Below are 12,618 nucleotides of genomic sequence, written 5' to 3' on the forward strand. Positions count from 1 at the left end.
GAGGTAGCTGTGCCTGTATTCAGGGATGGATTCAGGGGGGTGTGGTACAGGAGGGTGTGGGGGGGGGGGGGTAGCCGAGTCAGACAGAAACAGGCAGGGAGTGGTCTGTGGTGCAGCAGCATGTCTGAGGGGTTGTTTTGATGGCGCTCCTTCAGTAGAAGTAAAACTGAGGCAGTTTGGGGGAAAGGGGGGTGTGGGTTGCGGGGTGCATTTATGGCAAACACACATCACCTGACAGCGTCTGAGAGCTGACACCAATCTAACCTCAGTGCGCCTGTCTGTCAGAACCCTGGCGTTCCGCCGGGCCGGGTTCGGGGGTCCTGCCCTTGTGATAATGAAGCGTTTGAGGGGGTGGCTGGCAGGACCTGATATACAGAGAGTGATCCCGGCTGGATCAGCGCTTAGGAACAGTAACTAGCGGCAACCGTACCTCAACCTCATGGAGACAAAAACAACAACAACAACAACAAAAACAGGCTAACAGTAAACCCAGCCTATCGGGGCAGCGGGATTATGGGCCGGCCCCTCTCACCCGTGACCCAACGACCAGGAAGACCTCACAGCTCTGACCCCGGCCCCCGTGTGGCTGAGCTTCCGGCTGCCCTGGACCGATTCCTCCTGCAACTTAAAACCACGGTTAATGGGGGCCTGACCAGTACAGGGGAGGATTAACCCCTGATAAATCCCCCTTCCCAAAACACAGGAGGATCTGGTGAGCAGGCACGCATGCTCACTCAATCAGCGAAGGAACCGGGGGCTCAAGCGCTCAGGACAGTTTTGATTGGGAGTCGGGAGATACCCCTCCTGAACAGGTCGTTCATCCTTAACTCGTTAAGCAGCCTCTGCTGTTTCCGCAGAACAGAAATCCTTTTTTTATTTCCCAAACGTGTTGGAACGTAGCAAATTAGAGAACACAGGATGTTAATCCCATCCTGGAAGCGAGTTTGTCTTCAGCAGAGAGGCAGACACTGTTGGCCACACACAACACTCAGTTATATGTGCATTTTAACAGCAGTCTGCTAAGAGGATCCCACACGCATGACTGTGCCCCACACACCTATATACACCACACACCTGTATACCGCACACCTGTACACCGCACACCTATATACACCACACACCTGTATACCGCACACCTATATACACCACACACCTGTACACCGCACACCTGTATACACCACACACCTGTATACACCACACACCTGTATACCGCACACCTGTACACCTATATACACCACACACCTGTACACTGCACACCTATACACACCACACACCTGTACACCACACACCTGTATACCGCACACCTGTACACCGCACACCTATATACACCACACACCTTTACACCATACACCTATATACACCACACACCTGTACACCACACACCTATATACACCACACACCTGTACACCGCACACCTGTACACGACACACCTATACACACCACACATCTGTACACCACACACCTATATACACCACACACCTGTACATCACACACCTATTTACACCACACACCTGTACACCACATACCTATATACACCACACACCTGTACACCGCACACCTGTACACCACATACCTATATACACCACACACCTGTACACCGCACACCTGTACACCACACACCTATATACACCACACAACTGTACACCGCACACCTGTACACCACACACCTATATACACCACACACCTGTACACCGCACACCTGTACACCACACACCTATACACACCACACATCTGTACACCACACACCTATATACACCACACACCTGTTCATCACACACCTATTTACACCACACACCTGTACACTGCACACCTGTACACCACATACCTATATACACCACACACCTGTACACCGCACACCTGTACACCACATACCTATATACACCACACACCTGTACACCGCACACCTGTACACCACACACCTATATACACCACACACCTGTACACCGCACACCTGTACACTACACACCTATATACACCACACACCTGTACACCGCACACCTATATACACCACACACCTGTACACTGCTCACCTGTACACCACCTTTACACCATCACACACCTCTGTACCATACGCCTGTGTCTATACCACATACCTCTGTACCACACACCTGTGTCTATATCACACACCTCTGTACCACATACCTGTACACCACACACTTGTGTACCTGTGTTGCTCACACCTGTCCACCACACATCTGTGTACCATGCACCTGTACACCACAGACCTGTAGACCACACAAAACTGTACAACACACACCTGTGTATCGCATACCTGCGTACATGGCACACCTGTTGTCAACACACCTGTGCACCACACACCTGTATGAGTCTGCCGCAGGTGTGTCCCTTCCCGCTCGCTCAGCACAGGAAGTTCTCTCGCTCAGCCAATGACCAAACAGCTTCAGCCAGGGAAACCAATCACTCTTACCGGACTCAGCTGGATTTTGGGTTCAGATACAGCCACTGAATTAAAGTTAGTGTATATTTGAGCCCAGAGGACAGCGCATGAAAGCACTACTGAAAACACTTATTTCCACTGTGCTTCTCCATGGAAACAAATAAACAAATACAGATGTGACAGCATTTGCATTTCAAGTTAGAAAAACAACTGTATGCATATAAATCCCAACCCCGTGATTTAACAACAAGACAATGTAACCGTCTCCTGCTCCAGGTCCAGGTGACGATGGCACCTCTCTGGAGAGTGTTTACCTGTTCACTGATCAGTGTGAGGACCGCAGTGTGGCCAGTACAGGGCTGGCCTGGGCTGGCCGTAAACAGCAGTACCTAATTTACATATGCAAATTTATGGCATTCCTTTCCTCTCAGTGTCCTGAGGTGCTCGGGCAAGCAGTTCTTATCAGCGGCTGATTTATGCGGGCGACTTAAAAAGAGACGCTTGGCATTATCTGACTGGGCTTCTGACGCCCGCTGGATGCACGGGGTGTTTGGCCACAATGAATCACTGCAGACAATCTGCTCCTCCTCGCCCTGCGATTGCAAAAAAAGCGCTTGATTACGACTGATTATCGGTCCTCTGTTCCTACGGGGGAGGGGGGGTGGGGGGGGGGTGGTTGCCTCAGCCAAAAAATGGGGCCAGGCTATTAGGCTGGACGGAAGCACTATGAGAAGACCAGGACGGACAGAAGAAGTGTGTTTGACAAAAAGAAGGTAAAAAAAAGGAAAAGGACAATGTGCAAAACTCCGCTCTCGCCCGCCAAGGTCCAGTGGATCTGACCTCAGCGGCGCTGAAATGAGGTTCTGAAATTAAGGGCACCGGCCCACAGCGCCAGGCCGAGGCATCTGGGTTCTGGGTTCTCTGCAGACAGAGGGAGCCTCGAAGTCCTCATCTGTTCGTAAACGCTGGGGATGCTGTAATTGGGAGCTGTGTGTTCTTTGTAACGGACGCTGAAAACTTCAGTGTCTGAAGGGCACATATTTAAATCCCCTCCAACCACACAGAGTCAGCGAATCAGGGGCTGGCATTAAGACGAGTGTAGACAGGCCCCGCCCCCTGGGGCTTGGGGAGATTCACAGCAGGACAACACAACCCCATGTCAAAAAATACATATTTTAATGAGCATAAATCTAAACTCAACTGGATGTCTCAGCTTCGTCCCCCCCCCCCTTCCTTTGTAAGTGAAAAATGAGCACAAAATGGGTGCATTGCGACTTCCTCTGTCAGCTTTCTGAGAAAAAGACAGTTGGGAAATATGAACCAATCTTTTTCTTTTTTCTTTACCGGCAGCACAAATCGTGTTGTATTACATTACATTACAGGCATTTAGCAGACGCTCTTATCCAGAGCGACGTACAACAAGTGCATCAGTTCAAGGTGCAGAGGTGCAAAAGAAACACAACTAGAGTGAAGTAAAGACCGTAGTGCCAGAAGTGACCACATAGATCAGGACTCCAACCCTGTAGGGCTGGAGAGGTGTAGGTGTTGTAGAGGTGACTGTGGCAGAGCCGGTTCAGCCATTGTTCAGGGAGCAGTTGTAATATCCTCAGACTACAGTATGTCCACATATATCACCCCACGGGGTGGCACAGCCGCCAACTGCTGGGTCTCGACTGTCATGACCGGCCCCCGTTCCAAACTCGCCGAACTGTGCGCCAGTCCCAACGTCAGGGGGGAGGGCCCGGGGTCAGCCTGGCTCCGCCCACCATTACATCATCACCCTGCTTCCACTGACAGGAAGAGATGCTTTAGTGCTATTTCGAGACACAGAAGCGATGCTCTAACTGTCGCCCATTCGAAGCAGACAATAGAGATCTGTGCAAAGCTTCAGTTATTTAATCAGGCATGGACCTTCCAGGGACTGAGGAATGCCTAAGGACAGGTGCCACAGGTGAGTTTGGGGATTTGCATCCCACCTGTCAATTTTGAACCATTCTGATACTTTGCTTCTGTTGCTAACCAAATTTAATAAAATGTACAAAATAATCATGAATAATAATCATAAAGTTATTTTAGATAATTATTTACCACCTCTGCCTTCAACAAGAAGTAGAAAATTATCTTTGACAACAATTTTTTCAAAATGACATACTCGCCATATGCTGGACAGTTTATCATACACAGCTTCACAGGAAATAGCTGGTAATGTACAGAAGCTTTTTTATCCTTAGTCATTTTTTATATGGTATTGTATTTGTAAAAGCAGGCAAATGCAATTTTGACATGTCTATATTAGTTTTTGAATACTTATGTAAATGAAACAATATTTTGACAAATGGTTCTGTAGATTGTCAACAACTGAGTTCTTTATCACATTAAAACAAGAAAAATAACTGAGTCCAAAAAGTGATTGGCATAACACACAAATTAGCACATATTTAATGATATAGGCCAGTACCTAATTTCTTTGCCTTGCCAACCAAACACTCAAAAGGCATAATACAAAAATATCTTGTATTTTAGTGCATATTCAACTGGCAATTTTTTTTTATTCTCAGAGGACAAAAGGATTTTTTTCCTATTCACCAGCGATACCTTCCCTTGAGTGCTGCAGACTCCATTCAGTTTAGTCTGGCACTGAAGTTCTCTTTGTTTGCATCGTGTTTTCGTTACCTTAAAGGACTGCAGATGATGTTAGGCAGGAAGAGACTGGAGACTGCAGGAATGCGTCAGTTTGACAGACCATAATGAGCCACACCACTCTCCAAGCAACACAACAAGTCTGTGTGTGTTTTTTAAATGCTTTTTTCCCCCCTTTTTTTTTGTTGGAATTCCTGACCATATTCCTCAGCACTCACTGCTCAGCTATTGACCCTGGAGAGTAGAGACAGGCGTGTGCCCTCCTCCTAAACACCAGCAGCTGTCAGTTCTGATCACACAGCAGTTCACCTGCTGGGCTTTGCACTGACAGAGGATAGCGCCCAGTCGACTAGCGGCAGGGATAGCGGGTAGCGCCAGTGGGGTGACGGCGGGTAGCGCCAGTGGGGTGAAGCGCCAGTGGGGTGACGGGGGGTATACGCCAGTGGGGTGATGGCGGGTAGCGCCAGTGGGGTGACGGCGGGTAGCGCCAGTGGGGTGAGGGCGGGTAGCGCCAGTGGGGTGACGGCGGGTGTACGCCAGTGGGGTGACGGCGGGTAGCGCCAGTGGGGTGACGGCGGGTGTACGCCAGTGGGGTGGTGGCGGGTAGCGCCAGTGGGGTGGTGGCGGGTAGCGCCAGTGGGATGGTGGCGGGTAGCGCCAGTGGGGTGTTGGCGGGTAGCGCCAGTGGGGTGATGGCGGGTAGCGCCAGTGGGGTGGTGGCGGGTATACGCCAGTGGGGTGGTGGCGGGTAGCGCCAGTGGGGTGGTGGCGGGTAGCGCCAGTGGGGTGGTGGCGGGTAGCGCCAGTGGGGTGAGAGCGGGTAGCGCCAGTGGGGTGGTGGCGGGTAGCGCCAGTGGGGTGATGGCGGGTAGCGCCAGTGGGGTGGTGGCGGGTAGCGCCAGTGGGGTGATGGCGGGTATACGCCAGTGGGGTGGTGGCGGGTATACGCCAGTGGGGTGGTGGCGGGTAGCGCCAGTGGGGTGACGGCGGGTAGCGCCAGTGGGGTGACGGCGGGTGTACGCCAGTGGGGTGGTGGCGGGTAGCGCCAGTGGGATGGTGGCGGGTAGCGCCAGTGGGGTGTTGGCGGGTAGCGCCAGTGGGGTGATGGCGGGTAGCGCCAGTGGGGTGGTGGCGGGTATACGCCAGTGGGGTGGTGGCGGGTAGCGCCAGTGGGGTGGTGGCGGGTAGCGCCAGTGGGGTGGTGGCGGGTAGCGCCAGTGGGGTGAGAGCGGGTAGCGCCAGTGGGGTGGTGGCGGGTAGCGCCAGTGGGGTGATGGCGGGTAGCGCCAGTGGGGTGGTGGCGGGTAGCGCCAGTGGGGTGATGGCGGGTATACGCCAGTGGGGTGGTGGCGGGTATACGCCAGTGGGGTGAGAGCGGGTATACGCCAGTGGGGTGAGAGCGGGTAGTGCCAGTGGGGTGAGAGCGGGTAGTGCCAGTGGGGTAGCGCCAGTGGGGTGATGGCGGGTAGCGCCAGTGGGGTGGTGGCGGGTATACGCCAGTGGGGTGGTGGCGGGTAGCGCCAGTGGGGTGGTGGCGGGTGGGGTGAGAGCGGGTAGTGGGGTGAGAGCGGGTAGTGCCAGTGGGGTGAGAGCGGGTAGTGCCAGTGGGGTAGCGCCAGTGGGGTGATGGCGGGTAGCGCCAGTGGGGTGGTGGCGGGTATACGCCAGTGGGGTGGTGGCGGGTAGCGCCAGTGGGGTGGTGGCGGGTAGCGCCAGTGGGGTGGTGGCGGGTAGCGCCAGTGGGGTGAGAGCGGGTAGTGCCAGTGGGGTGGTGGCGGGTAGTGCCAGTGGGGTGAGAGCGGGTAGTGCCAGTGGGGTGGTGGCGGGTATACGCCAGTGGGGTGAGAGCGGGTATACGCCAGTGGGGTGGCGGCGGGTATACGCCAGTGGGGTGGTGGCGGATAGTACCAAACCTACTGAAGCCCTTCCATCCCTGAGCAAGGTCAGCGTAGCAGGGCTGTCCGTCATAGTCAGCATGGTGGATAGCCCTGATCATGGGGCCCATCCATGCACTAGAACAGAGCCTTAACAGATACCAGACCATAGAGCCCATCCATGCACTTGAACAGTCTTAACAGATAATGGGGCCCATCCACACACTAGAACAGTGCCTTAACAGATACCAGACCATGGGGCCCATCCATGTACTAGAACAGAGCCTTAACAGATACCAGACCATAGAGCACACCCATGTTCTAGAACAGAGCCTTAACAGGAAGAGCTATATATGCAAACAAATGCCCCAACCTTTCAATACCTGGCAACACTTAAGTTCACAATAATTCTATTTTTGCACTCTGAGCTCCTGTAAATTGCACAAAAGACAGAACTGGACATAACCACGCTGGTCATCTGTCTTATCGCTCTGACATACAGGGATCCAATCATCAGACTCAATGTAATTTCTCTTGCTGAAGATGACAGACAGGGAGTTGCCCTCTTCTTTAAAAGGCGCCTGGACAGGCTATGTTTGGGGATTTTGTGCAGGACAGCAGCAGGCTCTCCTGCTCCCTCGTACAGTCATATAGCCGTCTCATACAATTTAGACTTCCGTAGAATGGAAACTGTTAAGTCGTTTTATATCAGAATTGGTTATTATAAGCATAATTGCATGAAATTAGAAAGCAACTGAGGCCAGAGGTTCAAGTGCTTTGTTTACAGCATTGGAGCTTTCAGACAATTAGGGTGTCATGGAAAAGCTCTCCAAGTGCGGGGGGTAGGGGGTGGGGGGGGGTTCTCGTTCTGTGTCTATTTCTGTTTCTTTCATGTAAAACAAATTATATATGCAAAAAGCAAAAAAAAAATTCTCATGAGATGAAAAATTGATGGCAATCTATGAAATCACTGCAAATCTCTTGTATGATTGAAGTCTAATATAACAGCCTGTACTTCTGATATAATCATAATAATATTCACATGGAAACCAAATAGGCCACCAGATGACTAATGCATTCTTATCCAAACAGTGCGAGAAGTGCATTCTAGATCATAGGTATTTTGTTGACTATAATTAATATAATAAACAATTAAATACATACATAAACACCAACTGTGTGACGTTTGGTCCGGCAGGTAATGAATGGTTAACGGGTTGTATTCTTAAACATGCTCATGCTACGATATTTGAATATTAGCCACAACGACAGCTAATAGAAAAATAAGATAATCTGATTCAGAATTCATGCCTAGGCACTGTGTCTAATTGCAGACGGTCCGTAATAGCACCTGTGAACGTTACGGGCAAAAGCAATCGCGCGTCTACCCTGCTTGTTACGCGTTTGCTCTGCCTGTTACGCGTGTATTGGATTTCATTGAATTTTCCACATTTTCAAGATTTAAACTATAGAAGGCTGATGTTGAAGTAACCCGAAGTAGCATTTCCATGCATGGTCATAAAAAGATTCTCTTCACAAGTTTTCAAAACTGATAGCTACAATGTCAAGTGCAGATCAGAGATGACCACTAACTGTTTTCAAAACATAAATACAAATGCAAAATGAAAATAATAACCGTCACAGTTAAAATTATTTGGGCTACGGTGCAACCGTGTTATGTTCTAATAATAATGTACATTTTATGCCAAAATGAATTGTAATGTGATTCGTAAAATGCCATTCGTAACAACACCTTTATATATACCATACATGTCAGACGGCCATAAGGTAGAACACATTATTTTATAAAAGGGAAAGACATTCAACTGAGAGACACCGGATATTAAAATAGTACAAATTACATAGTTAATAAGAAGTAGAAGAACACATTGAATGGAAATATAAGAAAGCAAAAGAGTAGCTACTCACCAAGAAATCTTATTGGGGAGACTTGGACTGTTGAGAGCCGTGAGATCGCGGAGCTGCCAAGACTCTCACTCTTCAACAGCTGTCGGTACTGCGCGGCGTGAAGACCCGCTGCAAGCGTGGGGCAAACCACTCCGCTACAGCACGGGGGAAAACCCCATCCACGAGAAAAATTATAACGTTGTGCGTTGCTATGCTACGTTCTTCAGGTACAGATGATGCTGTTTGGTTTTCCCCCGCACGATGCTTTTTTAAAAAAAATTTTTAATTAACGACAAGCAATTCTTTTATTGGAATTATTTGATACATTTGCAGTCTTATCCACGCTATCAACGGTCCGTTGGCAACAGTGCAATATTTAGATTTCTGAACACGTCATTTTGTTACGTTATTAAAGTAGCCTTGTGCAAAGAAACCTGTTGGAGATGGGATAGAAAGCTCTGTATACACCTGTTTGATTGGCTCTGTTTAAGACTGCACGCGTTCCCTATACCACTCCGTGTCAGACGCACGCTGCAGATGGCGCAAAACAGCCGCGTTTCAGGTTTCTGAGCGGTGGGTTTTACTCTTGTCCTTCGACTACACACGGACCTGGGAAAGTGTCACATTTCGCCACGTTGGGCGGTGCTCTGTGCCCCCTGATGTACCCACCGAAACCAGGCTGAACACACGCAGGGACCCAGGCGCGCGCCGGTCTGTAGTGCCACACTCAGACCAGTCATTTATTCATCTCCCACGAATCTACCTGACCAATCCACAAAGGACCAGGCAGCCATTTGTTTACTTATTTCATAACTAAACTAACTACAGTGTATTATGGACAGCAGCATGGCGGGTCCATAAATTATTATTATTATTATTAGTATTATTTTACGACAGGTCAGGACAGGAAGGCGTACGGAAGTACATGCGCAGTTCTGAACCGAGTCAGAGGTCCTGATTTCCGCTAGGCTGAGGTGCTCTTTCATTCACCCCTGTGTTTATATCAGGAGCACAGGCACCATAGGGTCCTGCAGTGGCTTGGCAGACCAGAGAAAGTTCTAGATACGAGAAAATGCGTATCTTATTTCTTCTTTAACTTATAGCACTCAATTGCCCTTATAAGACACCCATACCCCCCTGGCCCTTTTCGGGTAAGACTGGAGACCCCTGATGTAGGAGAACATCAGTGAGTCCACCTGAGTTATGTGAACAAGAGCACTCGACCTGGCCAACAACATTTCCAGACAAACTACTCCTCCGCTCCCCACTCAGCTTCCCATACTTACAGCCGGGGTGTGAATACGGGACGGTCGTTCTTCACGGTGTGCGTTGCTGTTTCTGACGTAAGGGAAGCCTGACAGGGTGACCCCTCAGCAGACATTAAAGTGCCTAATAAAGAACAGCAGCAACTTGTTTCTGAAGTTCCAGGTGTCGTTGTGCCAAAAATCAGCGTTAAAGAGAGACCTCGGGCTCCGTGTTTGGGAGGCCCTGACTCCTGCCACTGAACTGGAAAGATAACTCATCTCCTCACTGGAGACAGGGTTGAGGAGTGGCAGTGAGTTACATAAACCCTGTCTTCATAACGGCACAAACGCCCCGACACCCACAGATCATCCCCGCCAGGGTGTCAGATGAATCCTAATGGCGGACTCTCTCTCCCTCTCTCTCTCTCGCCATTAATTCTGAACGCGCGCTCTCTGTTGTGTCACATCGTCCCGTCGTTCCTGCAGCTCTTTGAAAATGTAATGACTCGTCCTGTCTGCATACATTACCTCTGACACGTTCGTTTAGATCTCCCGGTGCACGTTCTCCCTCCTCTACCCTCTCTCTCCGCTGCAGACAGGGCGTTTTACATTTTTCAGGCTGTTTCGGGCTGTCGGGGAGAACAGTGCTGCATGGAAAGGGGCTCTCGCATCATTAAGGAGACTGATCTGTTTTTCCTCCTCGGTTCTCCTCTCCCACCTCCCTGGGTGAAAACTCTATTCCGATAAACAGGTGGTGTTTTATTTTCTGGTGATGCCTGGCTTCCACCTGTCATTGTCGTTGTTGTTTTTGCGTGTGCTAAGGACTGTGTGTTCGACATAATGTCCAACCTAATTCTCCTGACAGGTAATGTGTGTGTCTGATCCTTATCTGCAATCGCCCAGACAGTAATTCAGTATCCAGTGATCTGCAGGTACTGGTCACAGGTAAGCTGATAACCCCCCCCCCCCCCAATCCAAATGGCAGTTTGATCCAGTGCAGGTACACTGAGCCTCCTTTGAGCCTTTTTTTTTTTAAGTTGAACTTCAAAGGGTTTCAGTATTTTCAGTCATCCACTAAACACTTGTCACATTGCCAAGAGGCTCAGTGTAATGGCATATTTTTAAAAATCAAACAAAATGCTGGCGGGGGTCAAGAGTGCTAATGTTGAGCAAAGTAAACTTTACGCCTCTGTAGAAAAGTTTTTTTGGGGGGAGGGGGAGGCGGGGGTTGCTTGGGTTGCAAAATAATTCCAGCCCACACAAAACCCTGACACTAGAACTCCAGAATTGGAAAAAGAATAATACCACACAGGCAAATGGCGACATCTCGTGGATACGTGATGGTATTACACTTTGTTAACTGGTACTGTTTTGCTATGCACGTTCAGAAGTGAAGTGCCTTAGCTTTATCGTTTATGTATTCATTTGCGATAGAATGGAAATTTACATTAAATAAATCTGTATTTATAAATGGTAATTTCTGGTCAGCATTTATGCGGCCTAATTTTGCTGACGGAGCTGGAACTAGCCGTGCAAGCAGCAAAATCCCATTGACTGTTGCTGAATATGAATGCTGACCATTTACTAACTTCCTTGAAGCTACCTCTCGAAATCTAAATCAAAACAAGATTTTTCTGAATATCTGAGCTCTGTCTGAATATTCATGCAATATTCATATCTTGAGACTGTTCGGTCTGAAGGCATTTCCGTTAAGTCCCGCAACAGACACTTGCGGATGCCGCATAAGTTCGCCTTTTTTCTAAAGGAGCATTATTTTTTTTAATATAGTGCAAAATGGTAGTATACGCCCATAAGACTGTATACAATGATATTACCAAACCTGTGGGTGGAACGTTTTAAATAAATACACTATGCAATTGATTAAGGATGAAATAACCACGTTTCCTGCTGCACTTGAGATGTGTTGATTTTCACACTAAATATACTTTTGTATACAACCAATCGAAGGATTGTATCTGCTAGATAGGCTACAGTGCCCTCCAAAGATATGGGAACAGTAAACAGAAATTTATTTTATTTTTTCTACTCGTGGAATTTGGACTTGATGGTATTGACTGTCCTCCACTGGCGCTGGAGCTTGGTGGTGTGAGCTCCTGCACCTTCACTGGGGTCGTAGAGGACCAGGCCCGGATCTAGACTGCTCAGATTGGGGGGGGCAATTAGATCCGGCCCTGTAGAGTACGCTCTCAGCAGTCAGGGAGAACCTCGGCAGCAGCCTGTTAAGGGAGACAGAGGAGACAACAAGGCCCCAGACCCATCCGGCCACAGAGCACTCCCAGAAAAACCCCAAAACAATCATCAGTGACATCACCAGCAGAGGTCTCCAGAGGGCAGGGGTGGAAATATCACAAACCACTGTATGCAGAAGACTTTGAGAGCAGAATTATGGAGCCTATGCTGCATGATGCAAACCTCTCATCAGCAGCAATAATCAAAAAGGGCAGATTACAATTCACTAAAAAAAAAAATACAAAAATGAGCTAGATAAGTTCTGGAACAAAGTTTTATGGACAAATGAGACCAAGATAAACAT

At 49.1% G+C, this 12,618-nt stretch overlaps 1 protein-coding gene across 3 annotated transcripts in view; it reads right to left on the reverse strand.

Moving 5' to 3' along the window:
• The window catches only part of LOC118207435 (RNA-binding protein Raly-like), a 59,633-nt gene extending 50,268 nt beyond the window's left edge, over positions 1-9,365 (reverse strand). Inside the window, exon 1 of one of the 3 annotated variants that reach the window (XM_035381008.1) lies at positions 8,842-9,365. The gene's annotated coding sequence lies outside the window, so the exon portion shown is untranslated. The remainder of the gene's footprint in view (positions 1-8,841) is intronic. The other 2 variants (XM_035381007.1, XM_035381009.1) reach the window with 2 other exon arrangements.
• Positions 9,366-12,618: the final 3,253 nt, after the last annotated feature.

This window comes from Anguilla anguilla, chromosome 11 (genome assembly GCF_013347855.1).
Source record: "Anguilla anguilla isolate fAngAng1 chromosome 11, fAngAng1.pri, whole genome shotgun sequence".
Taxonomy (NCBI): domain Eukaryota; kingdom Metazoa; phylum Chordata; class Actinopteri; order Anguilliformes; family Anguillidae; genus Anguilla; species Anguilla anguilla.